The sequence below is a fragment of the Numida meleagris genome, chromosome 4 (genome assembly GCF_002078875.1).
Source record: "Numida meleagris isolate 19003 breed g44 Domestic line chromosome 4, NumMel1.0, whole genome shotgun sequence".
NCBI lineage: Eukaryota > Metazoa > Chordata > Aves > Galliformes > Numididae > Numida > Numida meleagris.
The window spans coordinates 53,169,520-53,185,226 of NC_034412.1; the positions used below are offsets into that span (position 1 = coordinate 53,169,520).

The window sequence follows — 15,707 nt, forward strand, 5'->3', positions numbered from 1 at the left end:
AGGCACTGTGATCGGGAGAGGAGTTACCTGTGTTTGACTCCTCTGAATGCCGGGAGATTTCATGATCCAGCAGCTCTTAATGTTTGCAGCCCTGCCAGCACGGAGAGTCAGCTCAGATCGCAGTGTGGGGCACTGCAACTGGTGCTTGGCTTCGAGGCAGGAGAGGGGGAAGCGTCAGTATCATCCCACTGCCTGCCCTGAACTCTACCCTGAACTCCAGGCTCAATGCATTTGCATTCATCAAGAAACTAGAAACAAATGAAGAAAAAAAAAAATGAAGAAGCCTCCCTGAGTTCTTCAACATTCATCACACTGCAGTGCTTAGGGAACTGATAGGGCTGGCGAGTGACGATGGACACCTTAGTGCCTGTACTTAATGCAGAAAGCTTAGACATAACTCTTGGCTTCAGCTGACAGTGACTCTTACACCTGACCTATATCTATAATGTGAGCCCTGGGTCTAGCCCTCTCAGTTTACCTACCACTGTCCTGCTCCAGGAACATGCATTGCATGTGTGTGTTTGCAAAATCTGGGTGCGACTAAAACAGGCATGCCATTCTCTGTCCCAGATAATAACCCCAGATTTGCCTGTCCCTGCTCTTAATCTGCCTCCTTGCAGGGTATGCTTGATGGGGTCTCATGTTTGTTGAAAATCAGCATTTAATTTTGGTGGTTAGGTTTGGTACTCAGTTCTTATTGCTGGTGATAACTAAAGGCAGTTTCACTTTGTGGTCAATTCTAAATGCTAACGGTGATCAGAAATTATAAGTGACTGCTTGTGGGTGAGCAACAGGCTGCCAAAATCAACATTTATCTGTTAATGTCCCTTTTCATTACAACAAAGACAAATATTGTCTGTCCTGACCACAAGTTTTGCGTTGGGTTTCCATTTACTTACTAATTTATTTACTGCTAATTTATTTCTGCATTGTGAACCGTGCTGAAGTTGTATTTTTTTTTTAAATCTGACTTCCAGTAAATATATTCTACTACTTTTTTTTTGGGGGGGGTGGGGGTGGGGAGAGCATGCTAGGAGGGAGGCTTCTTCATTTTTTTTTTTTCTTCATTTGTTTCTAGTTTCTTGATGCAGTCTAATCCCCTCTGCTCCCTTTCATCAAGAAATAATAGCTTTTTCAGAGCACTCTGCCTGCACGAAGTAACGTATCTACCAGCTTGACCGGATTCCTCTTCCTTGTAATCAGCACATATGTCATACACCACCTTTCTCCTCCCTGGGTCTCAGGCTACGGTGATTTTAATGGGTTTAAAGACTACTTCACCATTAATAACAGAAACGTTCATTTATTCATATTGCCTCTGACAGGTTTTACAGTTATTGCAGTTATTGTAACATTCTGTGCGCTTCGGATATTAGATGCCTTTGATAATTTTACAAGATGCGTTTTGCCTAATTATTCAGTCCCTAATTAGTTCAGGCTCTCTGTGACGTCAGGGCAGCTCTGGGTGCACGTGCTGTGGATTCCCAGGAAGGGATTTAAAGCTGCGGTGCATTCCTGGGCTTGCTAGGGCTCGTGCTAGGCTGGCAGAAATAGCTCTTTCTTGCCTCAAAGACAACCCAGCAGAGTCTCTGCTGCTCATGGCTTGGCTCCTGCTCCCTCTGGGCTATTCCCCGCTTTGTGGTGATGGTGGCCCTGACTCTGCCTGTCAGGCAAGGCAGTACCCTCTCTCCATCACTTCTGCCCATCTCTGCATCCCTGTCCCCAGCTGGAGGACTTCCTTTAAAAGATGCTGAGGGTTAAGGGTGGAGAAATGTTGTGAACAGACTGGAAAAAATAGCTCTTCCTAGGGATTTGTAATGGCAATTGGCAGCTGTGTTGTACTGCTCTGACTGTGTTAGCTGGGTTGTTCTTGTTTGATGCCATGAAGCGTAGCAGAAGTCTTGAAGTGCCTCTTTTGGGGGATTTCTTTTGTTGTTCATTTGAGACTATGTAGAGCAAAGGATTTATTTAGAAATACCAACAGAAATAAGTAGAGAGTAGGAAATGAAATTAAAATGTGATGGAAGCAGAAGCTAAGAAATAAATCTATGTACACAGGGGAATAAAGTGGATTATTTTTAAGGCAAGATTTTGAATGTTGAAAGTAGGAACAGATAAAAATCGTCTTAGAAAAGGGGGAAAAAAAGCTACTTCTGGGCTTTCCATAGCCCCTAGTTGGCTGTGGGTCCCCAGCTCTGCTCGTGGCAAGATTCAGTGTTAGAAGTCACTCCCAAAAGCCCATATTCCCTCATCCCTTGTTGCAGCAGCCACCTGTGAGCAAAGCTTTGAGCACTGATGTAATTTCAAGAGTGGGGAACACTGATTACAGCCAGGAATTCTTATTGCTTCAAGTTATTTTCCAGTTTGTACTGTACTGTCTGCAGAATAAAATAGTTTCCAGGTGAGTTACTCCTAGTAGCTTTCCGTAAGCCACTGTTTGCGTGTTTGTCAGTAACTTGTATATTTCCTGTCTTCTGTAGGAGAAATGCCTTTTGGAAGAGTGCTGGCTCTGTGGCTCTGATGAGCCTTTCTGAAGCCCCATCCTGGCATTGCTGGCCAAGTGCTTTTACGGGCAGTAGCAGCCAGTTCTGAGAAGTGCTTCCTCCTTCTGTTGGCATCCAAGTTTGCCTCTCCTTGTTCTGCCTTTTTGCCATGTCATCCCAAAAAGGTCTGCTGCATGCCTTGGATGCAAAACAGACAATGAATTACAAGGAGAGGATTGGAAGTTGGAGAAATCTAGATCTCTCTTTCTGGACCTTTTTTTAAATGACTTAAAATACTGCTCTGCCTTGAGCTAGAGAAATGTTCACGCTGTAAATGAAGCCTGTGCTTGGTTGTCTGGTGGGCAGGCTGTGCTCCTGGAGTTGCTCTCAAAGGAGATGAAGGTGCTCGTGTGCACAAACAGTATTCTATGAGTAAGGAAAATCGTCCCAATCATGCTTATCAAGTTTGCTGCTTTCTTGGTCAACCTGAAGCACGATTGTGTCTTTTTAAAAGACTGAAATTTCCCAAAATAACTGGATTTTTGGTTTTGAAAGTCAGTTGTAAAGTAATTTTGTGATCATTTCGCTGACTGAGACAGCAGCATGTTATATTTCTGTTCCTCTTGTCCCTTAAGACCTTCATAAAATGAGATCTTCTACCTCATGAGCCTGTCAGAATGACTGCATTTTAAAGTAAATATGAAGACATCAGTGAACATAATTTTCTTTGAGTTCAGTCCAGGCCTAATGGCTTTGACAGAACATTCAGTTAATTTTGCTCTAGGCTTCTCCTGCAATCTATCCTAAGGAAATTACTGGGGCTGATCAGATTTCTTTGTTTGTGAGAAGCGAATGCTGCTGAATTGCCTGCTTTCCCCTTGCTGGGGTTGGCTTTCCAGAGCTTGTGCTGAGACTTTGCACAGAAGTCGTCCTCAGGAAGAAACGCCTGCCTCAGTGTTGTCCGCACAGACCTGCATTGCAAGGGATTTCTGTGGGATATGAAAGAGGAGAGAAAGTGTGCTGCTGCGTTGGAATAGCTAGCTTCTAGAGTTTCTGAAATACCCAGTACTGCTGGCTTAAAAAAAAAAAAAGATAAAAAAATAATTTAGGCAACTATCTTTTAGGGTTCATTTAGCTGGAGGTGACTCATAGGAAGGGGTGGGAGGAGGACTGAAGGATTGCAGGAAGGAGTGAGGGGAGGACTGGATGAACTTGCAGTATGCTTTCAGCCTTATTTTCTACAGTGCCTTAAATCTCAATGAGACAAATTCTTCCTTCAGTTGCAGATGTGCTCTTGCTGCTGATTGCAGACTCACGTACGTGATCGAGGCCAGAAATTGTCTCTGAAAACCCCACATTCATGTTCTCTGGTCAGATGACCTGTTTCACACCTCCCTTCTAGTCTGTTTAGGGCTGATTTCTTCTAGCTCTGCTACAAAGGAGAAAAGCCTTTCCTTTCCAATTTTCAGCTGCCTACCACAGCAAGTTGTTCTTGTTGCCTTTAAAACCACATGGGTAAATGTATCTTATTAACAATTAAGCCATGAGGCTGGCTACATTTACTAGCCCACAGGCTTGTGTGTTGCATGATGAAAAGCCATTGCTTTTCGCACACAGCAGTGCTTAGTGTGGACTGGCTGAGAAGCTGATGTGGTGCGATACCAGCCCCTTTCTCCTGGCTTTCGTCCAGCTCATGGTTAGGTGTGTAGCTTGTAACTATGAATGAATGACTTGCTTGCCATGCTGTAAAATAATCCCAAAACAGCCTTGCAGTATTTGCAAGCGGTTCCTTTGGGTGACAATGCAGGAGGTACTTTGCTTGCTGTGTTAAGAGACAATGGTTAAATCAGGAGGTGAAGAAAAAGTTATGAGAAGGTGATGCAGCTGGGTAACTGGAATGATAGAAGAGCGAGGAAGCAGAGGAAGGAACTACCCTGCAAATTTTAAGCAGCTGTCTCAAGTTTACTGTTTCCTTCAAAAAAAAAAAAAGGCTTAAAGCAGGAAATGTTTAGGGAGAAAGTGGCTACCTTTAATACAGGGGGAAAAAAAAACCATAAAGCTATGTGTGTGCTGACCAAGTTAAATTTTCTACCTCTTTTTCATTTTACAGGAACAAAACGTGCTCCCTTTATGTCTCTTCCGAAATTGGCCCTCCTTTTTCAGCTGTGGAATCCCTTGTAGAATGCAAATACTTAAAAATTATTCTGTATCAGTAGATTTGAAAAGGCAGAGTTCTTAGAGTTAAATATATATATATATGCTGGACAAATTGGTGCTGGGGTTCTGATCTGAAATTGTTGTATTCTTGAAACTTGAAAAGCAGTCATTTTGCACTTGGAGTTTCAGTTTAGTGTAAGAAGAATAAAGCTGTTTAACCATAAAAGGAATGAAATAGAACACAGGTTTACTACCTAGCATTTGATAACTGCAGACATATATTTTTCAATTTTTTTAAGTTTTGTTTTGTTGTAAAATACTCTTTTTGAGTAATTTGTTTAATCAGAAGTGTTGGTACTACAACATTTTCTCATTTTCACAAAGTAGTTCTGTATTTTTTCTTCTTCAAGGGTATTTATGGAAAATCGTACTGCTTTGTCTTCTGTGCAGGTGGATTTTATAACTAGTTCCATAAACTGTTTCATGCTTTCACTAAATTCACCACTACATTTTAAAATATTAAAGTAGTTAAAAAAAAATAATAATCTGGAAAATGTAGCCATTTTCTACATGAGCCAGGTTTTGTTGCACCGAATTACCAGCTGCATGGCTACTCACATGTCTTCCTTTTCTCACTGGAGATGCTTGCTGACAAATGGGAATGAAGTGTCATACAGGCAAGATGCGCTTCAGGTTATATTGCATCTAAGCAATGTATTCCAAGAATGGGGAAGCAAAAGTTTCCCTCATGTGTTTGATGCCCTGAGGTTGATAGAACTCCTGAATTACCCTGCTATTTGCCCTTTGGACTGCTTGGGGCATTTTGATCTCAGTCTGCACAGCCAAATAGTCTTCTGTCCCTGGAGGTGTTCAAGAAGAGGACTGATGCGGCTCTGAGGGACATGGGTAGTGGGCATGGTGGAGATGGGTTGATGGTTGGACTAGATGATTTTAGCGTTTTTTTCCAACCTTAATGGTTCTGTGATTCTGGAGCTGTACTTATAAAGGGATATTTAATTATTCTAACTTGGGAATCTACAGAGGCCAGGTGCAAGCCTGGCCATGCCATTTCCGAGTTGGCTCAAGGATCTCACTAGCAGTGGTCTGAGCCAGCTGAGTTTTGTTGGACTTTTGACCTTATTCATCTCCCTGCATATCCACAGGGCAAGCATTTATCCAGGAATGCATCCTACACCAGAATTCTACAGACAAAGCCCCTGCGCGTACTGCCACAGTTTTGAGGACAAAGTTGTTTAGAATCAGTATCACGCAGTCACCAAGCCAGTTATTCAGGAGATGGAACGCTTTATCTTACTAAGTGATGAGGTGTTAATTTATTGCTGCAAAGTGTTGTTAGGCAGGATTTACAAACAGTCCTGAAGGTTGAGGAAAATTCAATAATTTTCTGCGTAAATCCGAAACTGACCACATAGGTTGTGCTGTGCAGCCACGTATTGAAGTCCTCTAAGCCACAGACAGTATGCCTCCTTTAAACACTGCATGTTACAGTGTGCTGAAATCTTACATAGATCTTTTTTCTTAAAATGTTGTCTCAAAGACTGAAAACAGTCTCTTATGAAATTGTTTCCTTCATTAATGATGGTGAAAGGAGGATGCTTCATTGGGAGCCTTGCATGGCACTTTTGTCTTGGTGAGATTGAATGCGGAAACACTGGGATATATTTGTGAAAATGTTAGCAAAATTTATAAATTTTGATATTTTACTAACTGTTAGTGAGCTTTTTAACCGTCATTTTTGCTTTCATGTTATGTTCAGTGCTGTTCTGAATAGCCAGTTTAAAAAAAAGACATTTCTAGAAAGAAAGAGAGGAAATGTGTTTCTTCTTTTTTCTTTTTTCAGTTCTTGTATTTTTTTCCCCTCATCCATTAAATGATAGGAGCTGAAAGTACTGGTAATTTATAAACACTGAAAAAGCTTCCTTTAAATAGCTTGAAAGTTTAATTCTCATTGCCTTTGGGGAATATTTTTAAAGGTTTGTGCCTAATTCTTGTTGATTTCAGTGGGTAATAGAAGCCTAAACACCTTTTAAAAATCTTTCTGTTAGCACTTAAGGCACTTTACAAGTCAGTGGGATTTGTGTGCTTATGTCATCGAAGCACTTTTGAAAATCACATTTAACAGCTTTGGAAGCAGACACACCGGTGGAAGCTATTGGGATTTGTTTTACTAAGTTGCTTAGACGCTGCTGATAACCTGAAATGATTGCGGGTTTCCTATTTAAAACAAATTGAAGTTCCCTTCCTTTGGCCAAGGATCATTTTTCAGTACCTTTTTTATTTCATTGCATGCAAAAAGTAGGAAGTAAGGAGGCCTTTGTAAGGCAAGATACCAGAAGCTGCTTTTCCCTAAAGTGATATAGAAATCTTAATGACGAAGATGGAAGAGAAGAAAAGTATTTTGCTGTTAATGTAGCATGTATTATCATTCCTCAGGCAAGTGGGCAGATCAATTCTTATCCGACTTTCAAAATAAATTTGCACTCAGATTGATCTGAGTTTGAGCTGCGTGTGGGGAAATGCTCATCAGGAGTTTTCCAGAGCCCAACATCGAGTTTGGGATATGGCATCTGCAACACTACTGTGGGCTGGTCACTGCTGGCTCTCTGCAAAAAGCTTACCCTAACGCTGGCTCTGCCGCCTAAATCTAGAGGAGCTCCTGCTGGAAGCCTAGAATGCCTGAAAGGTATGTGTCTGTAGGTTCTTATGTGCAGAAGATCTCTGATTTCAATTTCTGGTGGAGCTGCAAGTTTAATGTGCATTTTTTTCCATCTTATTTTTAATTTTGCATGAACTCATACAGCTAGGGCAGAATAGTGGTAAATTCCATAGTAACGTGTTCAGGAGGAAATAGGGTGCCTCATGAAGAAGTGCAGGATGACCTTTCAGAAGAATGGGAGCCTTATATAAGGAATGTTTTCTGCTTACAGTTATCCTGGGTGAAAACTGTTCCCTCCTAAACTGACCCTCATTTATCCTCTCCTGTCTGCTTTCTGCTGCCCTGGATGATGATGGGGTTCAGCCAGAGAAATCATTAAAGGAAGGCTGGATGGCAGATGGGTCTTTGGGAAATCTGCCCTTAATGTTAGAGCATTTAAAAATATGTCTGAGAAACTGTAAGAGATGTAAGGGGTGCTGTAAAGCATGGCTATCATTTTTTCCATCCCCGTTAATTTTGTTTGGGTGTTAATCGGGATACCTCAAGCCAGGGTTAAAGCTAGCCCAGTTCCAGCCCTGGGTTGCACTGCCTCCTTGAATCACAGTCTTGGTATGACAGCAAGTTTAAACCTGTTGGAAGGCACTGAGTGCCTGTAAAAGATTTTTAAACCATTGCTTTCCTGGGTTGGAGGCATACTGATGAGAATGTGCTATTGGCTTCATGTGGCATTTCCAGAAGGGGTCCAAAATTTCCTGATGCTTTGCAATTAAAAGAGCTTTATATAATAAATGCTGGAACAAGCTATGAAAAGAAAAAGTGAAAGCATGTAACTCAACCTAGGAGTCTGCTTTGGCTCCTAGGGTAATTTGAACAATTGTTACACCTTCCATTTAGGAATTAAGGGTTTGTTTTCTGAATAGTGCTGCCAGCTAGCATGCTTGAGGATGCTGTAGGAAAGCTTAGGGATTTACCTGCTAAATTTAGCTCTTCTCCATTGCTCAAGACTTTCGCTTTACTTCTTGCTCAAAACATTTCTGGGCAGTTCTTCCTGCCATAAAATACAGGGTGATGTAGAAGAGCTAACATAACCCTCCCAAAACACACAAACGCTTATCCCCCCCCTCTCACCACCACTATTTACAGAGATCCTCCAGGCCTCTTCAGCTGTTCCACAAGGTTTCTTCAAAGGGAAACTTTCAGGCATGTGAATAAATACTTTCTTTGAAACAGTTGTAAAGATAGCAGCTTCTGGAGCAAAGCCCAGCTTTTGCAGGAGTCTGTCAGCCAGGTGTGAGAGTCTGTGGGCTGCTCGCCAGTGTAAACCCAATATATTAGGTCTTCTGGCCAGTGTAAACGCAAGAGCATCTCGGAGGTCCTGTGGCTTTGAAGCTGGGGAAGGAGCCCTGCCAGCCCTGAAGAAGGGGCTCTGAAGCACCAGCAGGGGAACAACTAGGGTTGGTTTGTGAAAGGTTCGCTGGCTCAGTGTTCCCTGGTTGCAGCGTAGTGCTGCTGGTGTCTCTGAAGGGGTTGGAGCTGCTCTGCTCAGGCAGCTGCTTGACTCCTGGTGTGGCTACCATCACTCTCTCTTCGCTCTTCTTAAGTCTCAAGTAAATGTTCAATGAGCAGTTCTTAGAGTACTTATGGTTTATCTTCCAAGCTGTCTGCTGTCATCAGTTTGATTACTATGAAATCTTGAATGATAGTATAAGCATACTGTAGAGCAGCAAAATGCCATTGACTTTTAATATTATATAAAGCTGCATTTGTGAAAGCTAAATGATGTGCTGGTTTTAAAAAAAACAGAGCAGATGTCTGTTCTGGCCTGAATCGATCGTGAGCTGGTACTAATTCCCGAGGGTGCCTGCATTTATTGCTGAGGTGGGTGATGAGTTCACATCATTTGTCTTTCCCTGGGCTCCAAAGACAACATGTTCCTCTGGGGCTCACTTCAGCTTTTCTTCTGCAGCCATGAAGTTCTGGAGCCAAGCACAAACTCAAGATCTTTCCTGAGTAAGGGTGGGTATGGTTTGTGCTGAATCAGTCTGTCTCAAAAAGTATTGCTGGTCATTGCTCCAGCTTTTCTGCAGTGGGAAGGATTTTGAATCAGTCTGTTAATTTTGATGTACTGGTACCTTGCCTGTGGTGACATGAGTGTTATTGAGTGAGGTTGCTTTTGACCTTTCCAATGATTCTTCTGGTTGTCATTAGGCCATCTGGGTGAAAGGAGGAGTTAGCAGCCTTGGCAGATCACCAGCCGTGCTTTCTGCTCTGTCTGAATACAGATGCTTACACCAAGGTGGCTTTTCATTTTTTGCTGTTAAACTTGTGTGGCATTCTACTCACTTTACCTCTGCCATGTGCTGAATACTCTAAGTCTTTGCTTAGCTCTGTAGTTTTCTCAAGATGTGTATGATGCATCATCAAGATGGTGTTAGAGCAATCTGTAAAAGGATGCTTTCTGTGCAAGCAAGCATTTCTTACTTGTCTCAACAATGAAGTGCAGTATTTCCATATGTTTTGCATTGAAGCTAACATGGTGGATAAATAATTCAAATGGTCTTGTAAGTTTATCTACTAAGAAGTAACATAACTCTTTGGTTAAAATACAGTCCTCTTTTATGGGTAATTGAAGTATCAGTTAGCACTATATTTATTACTGTCCTAGTCCTGTGAAAAGAGGTAGATGCCTGAATTTTTGCACATCTTGGGTTTGGAGCTGCTTTAATTTTGGCTGGTAAATGTGATGATTCTGTTGAACAAACCCCGTTAAAACTTGTTTATTCCCAAAGTAGAAACAGTACTTATGATCGGCCAAGGCTTCAACAAGCAATCAGGGAGATGGATTTGTTCTTATTTTATTAGCAGTCTATGAGCACGGTCAGAGTGTTTGATTTTATTTATTATTATTAGTATTTGCTTTTAGTCCAGAGTTCTGTTCATGTTTCTGAATGACTTGACATTATCCATGTAACCCTAGCAGGGCTCTTTTTCTGTCTACTTGCTTATTTTGACCCTCTTCATATTCACAGCAGAGACCCTCTCAAATTTTGACATGGAAATCCTCCTGTAATCTTGTTTTACAGGTTGGGGGCACAGAGTCCTGCAGATCCGCTTCCCTTTCTACTCTAAGGTGCATCCCCTTGTGACACATAACTGGTGGCTGTAGTTGTAACATTAATGCAGTGTTAATAGAGATGTTCAAGGAATGTTTCGACATTATGTTGAGGGACACAGTTCAGTGAGAACTGCTGGTGATAGGCAGACAGTTGGACTGGATGATCTTGTAGGTCTTTTCTAACCTTGGCGATTCTTTGATTCTGTGTAGTGCTGGTTGTGGAATGTCGGCACAGTAAGGAAAAATCTCAAAGGAGAGAGTTTTTCAGCGTGTGCATCACTAAGGGCTGATCTTCTGCCACCTTCTTCATGCCTATTTTTAACCCCCTTAGCTTTCTAGGATGCTTCTTGCTGGTGTGTAGGTTAGCAAGTGTTAGTCACGACCCTCTAACACTCCCTGTTAAGCAATCTCATCATAGTTCTCTCTATGTGAAGAGGTTTTTTGAGAGTTTTATTTCCCAGCTAAACTTCTTATCTGCTGGATCATATAGAATTTTTTTAATTCCATTTTTCCCTAGAATTACTAATATCAAAAGAAAATGCTGTTGCAAGACAGATTTCCTAGTAGTATAGATTGTTTTGTCTCTCTCATGAGTGAAAAGCTGCTCAAGCTGTCCTCAAGTCTCCACGTGTAGTAGATGTCTCATTCAGATCTCTCCATGTATCCTTGCAATAAAATTGTTTTCTGTTTTCCTTGAGAGATTTTTCTTCCAACCAATGGAAAAGATGAATAGGTCATTGATATTTCAGCAGAACTCAGAGTCCTTAAGGAAAGGAGAGAAGTAGGAAGGCAGCAGGAAAATGCTGCACTCTGAAACATGCTGAGATGTTGTCCCTGTGAAGCTTTTTGGTAACTTCCTCTGCCAGGAAAACAGTATCTTTTGGGTATTTAGGACGTGCACCAAACTGAACCGTGAGCCATGGAGGAGGCAAGGGGAAGAGGGGGCAATGTCTGCTTGTTCACGCACTGGATAGTGATAATGTGTGGGCCTTCCTGGTAGTAGAGGAAGATCAAAGAAACAAGATTTTGAGGTCAGTCCTGCTTTACCCTCTCCAAGCAAAACCTTGGCACTGAGCAAGGGGTTCAGGGCTGCCTGGGAAATGTGCCTTATTTTTTCCTCTTCCTGGTGGTGGCAGAGGTGTTGGGTACTGGTGGAAGGCTAATAAACCCTTCTGTTCTTTGGAGGTTTCAAAGGCATTTGACATTTATCTTTGAAACTCACTCATTTGAGCATCTGGTTGGTGCATTTAAACTGTGCGTTTGCGTGTAAGAGTGCAGCGGGAAAAGCAGCTATGTGAAATGGCTGCAAGCCTGTTTTGGAGTTTGGTAGCAAGCTGCTCTGTGCTGTAGAGAAAGAAGCCCCCGTACAGCTCTATCTTCAGGAACTGCAGCAGCAAGACAGTGATCTGAAGATTTTAATTACATTGTCAACCTTGAAATCCTGGCTATATTGAGGTTGAAAGACATATGCACGTGGACCTCATTGGGACCTGGATTTCATAAACGGTATTTAAAAAGGATCTGTGATGCGTGCGTGTTGAACAAAATTGTAATTCCCCAAATTCTAAGCTCAAATGCCTAAAGCAGATTTATAGAAGTCTGCTTTTTCATGTCTGTCTTTAAGCGAGAGTAACTTGTGTCCAGGGAGAAAGTAGTCTAGAAAAGCACGTTTGTAGATCAGAAATCAGTAAAATGCTGATTGTCTTATGTTGGACAAGTGTGTGCTGACATCCAAATGCTTTATACCTCAGAGCTGCAGGGACCAATGCCACTGAGGGCTGTGGGATGGCCTTCCAGGTAGGTGCTTGAGATGTCATGCACGAGGGGACCAGCCTGTGGGACAGAAGGATGAAGCTAGCAAGCAAGTCAGGCTGGCAGGCAGAACTAGGGAGCATATTGCCCTTAGCTGTTTTATCCGTAATCTTAGTAGGAGCAGTGAGATAAGCAGGCGTAGAGGAATATTGATTTGATCATTTTAAAGTTTCAGCCGTTTAAATTCCCTGTGTACATAGCCAAGGTGTTGTTATGCTAAGAATCTTAAAAGTTTAAGAAGCAGCTTATAAATGTTTGAGGTGGGCAACTTTAAATGCTTAGGTTTTACAGCAAAAACTATTTCCAGAATTTTTGTCTTCCTGGTAAATTTAACATGTTTATCAATGTAATATTTTTATAAATGCCCATTCCTCTTGCCAGTAATAGGTGTTAGGCAGCATGTTGCTGTGATACCTGACTTGCTATAGAAGTTTTTAATAATGTGCAGATGAAGTTGCTGTTGCATTGCATCTCGTGGTCGTTGCCTCCTGCAGTATAAACACACATAATGATGTTGTTTAATGTGACACATCCTGTTTCACCATATTGACATTTCCATTCTAATGCACTGTACCTGTCTGGTGAGGCTCCCTTGAACATGTACCATGAGCATAAAAATCATCAGCAGAGAAGAAAAACAGCCCACTTGAAGAAATGATAGCTAATTTACCTTAGTATTACTTCTAGGACAGTTTTATGCTTAGATGAATGTTGCAGTTTTGCAGGGCATGTGCAAACCTCAAAATGTGTTTTGTAGCCAACATAGTAAAATGATTGGGCCATGGAAAAGATGCTGCTTCTCCAGGGGAAATGTCACTCCTTATTCATTTAGGCTGTGGCTGCTTTAAAAGAGATGCTGAGATTAGATGATGCCACCTCTTAGGAGCCGATTTTTAGTCTTTGTTAAATTAGTTTGGAGATGCAATACCAAACTTGAAGAGCAATCTGGCAGCGTTAAGCATCACACTGTATTGAGCAATGGGATGCTATTCAGGATACTAAAGGTGGCAGAACTGAAAATATTCATATTGTCATCCAGCTGTTGCAGTTGCAGGGGGTGCTCCTGGCAGGAGGTATATTGGGACAGGAGAATGCCAGCCTCTTGCCTGATGCCACAAGTGGCACTATGTTGTGCTCTCTTATTTCAGTTGTGACAAACAAGAAGGGAAGGGGGTGTTTCAGCTTCTGGTGCCATTTTTGCCCCTTTGAGCAAAGCCAGCTGGGCCTTTCTTGTGGAACTGTCTGCTGTTTTCCCACTAAGTACAACGATGGAGACATTTGGCAAACTGATCTTGGCGAAGGCTTCCTTGCACATGGCAGGGTATTGGAACCAAATGATCTTTAAGGTTCCTTCTAATGCAAGCCATTCTGTGATTCTGTGATTTTTCTGAAGTCAGTGACTTGGAAAACCGAGTCAAAATGGTCCCAACTGGTTGGCAAACACTTCTGGTACATGATGACCACTGATAAGGTGCTGACAGTGTTTCCGGGGGCTTAAGAGAATAGGGCTCCCAATACGGGGAAGCGCGGCAGAGTCCACTACTTTCTGCACAGAGCAGGGCTTGTAGTAGGGGTGTGAGCAGTTCTGTGGCTGATTTTTATTTAGCTGTGAAATTTGAGAAAGTAGAGAGGGAGGTCGGTGAGATTTTCTTTTCATAGCACTCCTGAAGACTATGGAAGGAGTTCTAACTTGTAACACAAAATTGAGTAGACTGCTAGTGCATAAGGTAAAATGCCGTATTTGGATGTCTTGGAGAAATAAAATCATGCTGCCAGCGTGTTCCTTCCTGACAAGCATCTCTTCCCCCCTGCCCTCGAGTCACTGTGTTTGTGCACTGTAGTATGCAGATTAACTGGAGCTTCAATTTGCCTCCAAAACCATCTGCATTCTCCTACGGAGCCGGACAAAGTAAATCCATAACCTTTTTGCCCAGGAGAAGCGGCAATTGTGCTTTGGTGAGTGTAAATAAGAAGCGACATGGTCGGCAGGAGCTACTCTGAATCAGCCATTGTGTCCCATTGTGTCCCGCACCAATTAAAGGTCATTTGCGGGGCAGGGCAGCAGGGACGCAGGGACTAAGCCTATTGTCTGCACATTAATAACCACTGAGATCAGAGGCAGCTGAAAAATTTGGGGGCCAAACTCAATTCTTGTATGCCAGCAGGGTGAGGGCAGATGATGCCGGGAAAGCGTTAGGAGCTGCTGTGGGTTTGTTCCTGCCTAAGTGCAGTGGGTGCTGGTGTCCCCCACTCATCTTGAGTTGTTGACATTTCTAGTGCAGCTACTCGTTGCTGTGGCCGTGTTAGATCCAAGTAGCAGAAACAAAAATTTATCTTAAGTTCCCGCTGACTGTTCTCTTCCCCATGCGTCAGGGATAGGAAGCTCTTTGGAGCAGGAACTCCATTTTCCTGTTCATATCGTTGCGCAAATGGGATTATCTTCTCTGAAAGTGCTGTGGTGATGGAGCAGACCTGCTTTCCAATAGTGGGTAACACCAGTGCTTTCTTCCTCCAGAGCATTCCTGTGGAGGATGTCAAAGGTCTTTTAAAGCAGCCACAACTTGTTGTCAGCAGCCCTACCTGGATGAATTATGAAGGCCTTTGTTCTAGATGTGGCAGAACTGAGGGAAGAAGAGATGTTTTGCTTCAACACATTGAAATCTATAGAACCTTTTGGAGGAGATGTGCTGAAAACAGCGGTGTGGTCCAAGTAATTCCCAGTGCCAAGCTATGCCAGTGCAGAAATACTTAATAAATGCAGGCTCTGGGAATTCTGAAGGGCACAGTGAATTACCCAGAGCTAGGAGGAGCAGCCCTGTGTGGGGATATCTGCTTCAGTGTTTTACTTGTCACCAGAGCTAGGTTCTTGAATTGTTGGCATTTCTAGTGCAGTTATTCATTTCTGTGGCCATATTAGAGGCAAGTAGCAGGGGAAAAAAGAAAAAGGTCTCTTAAATACTCTAGGCTGTGTTCAGGAATGAATCAGGAAATGAAATGGAGACAACAGGACCCTTTCTGAAAAACAAGTCTTTCAGGCTGGGGGCAAGGTCAGGAGAGGAGGAAAAAAAGGCAAAGGCTTTGTGCCCGAAATGTCTTGCAAATGTAACAGGGATCTGCTCGGGAGCCTACTTGTGGTTTTGGAGGCTCAATACATAAGAGTAATGCAAATCAGCAGCTAAAATACAGTTACTGCCATGCCATATATCTTTATCCATAAATTACCATTGCTGAAGGCAAAAGGCTAAAATGAAGTTGACAGGGAGGGATAATAGGTCTTGGACTGGAATTAAGAGTTTTCCTTTAAATGGTAAGCTAAGACTACTGCATGTCAAAATACAATATGCCCAGCAAATGTAGATAACAGAAGGGTTTCCTTTGAATGTATAGGACAGCTGAACTCTGGCTGTGGTGTTTCCATAGTTTAATGTCAGGCTCAGATACAGTCTTTTGAATTTGTAGCTGA

The 15,707-nt window shown here is 42.4% G+C and overlaps 1 protein-coding gene across 14 annotated transcripts in view; it reads left to right on the forward strand.

Annotated features, from left to right (window-relative positions):
* The window catches only part of ADGRL3 (adhesion G protein-coupled receptor L3), a 490,362-nt gene that overhangs the window by 36,893 nt on the left and 437,762 nt on the right, over positions 1-15,707 (forward strand). The gene's annotated exons all lie outside the window — the stretch shown is intronic.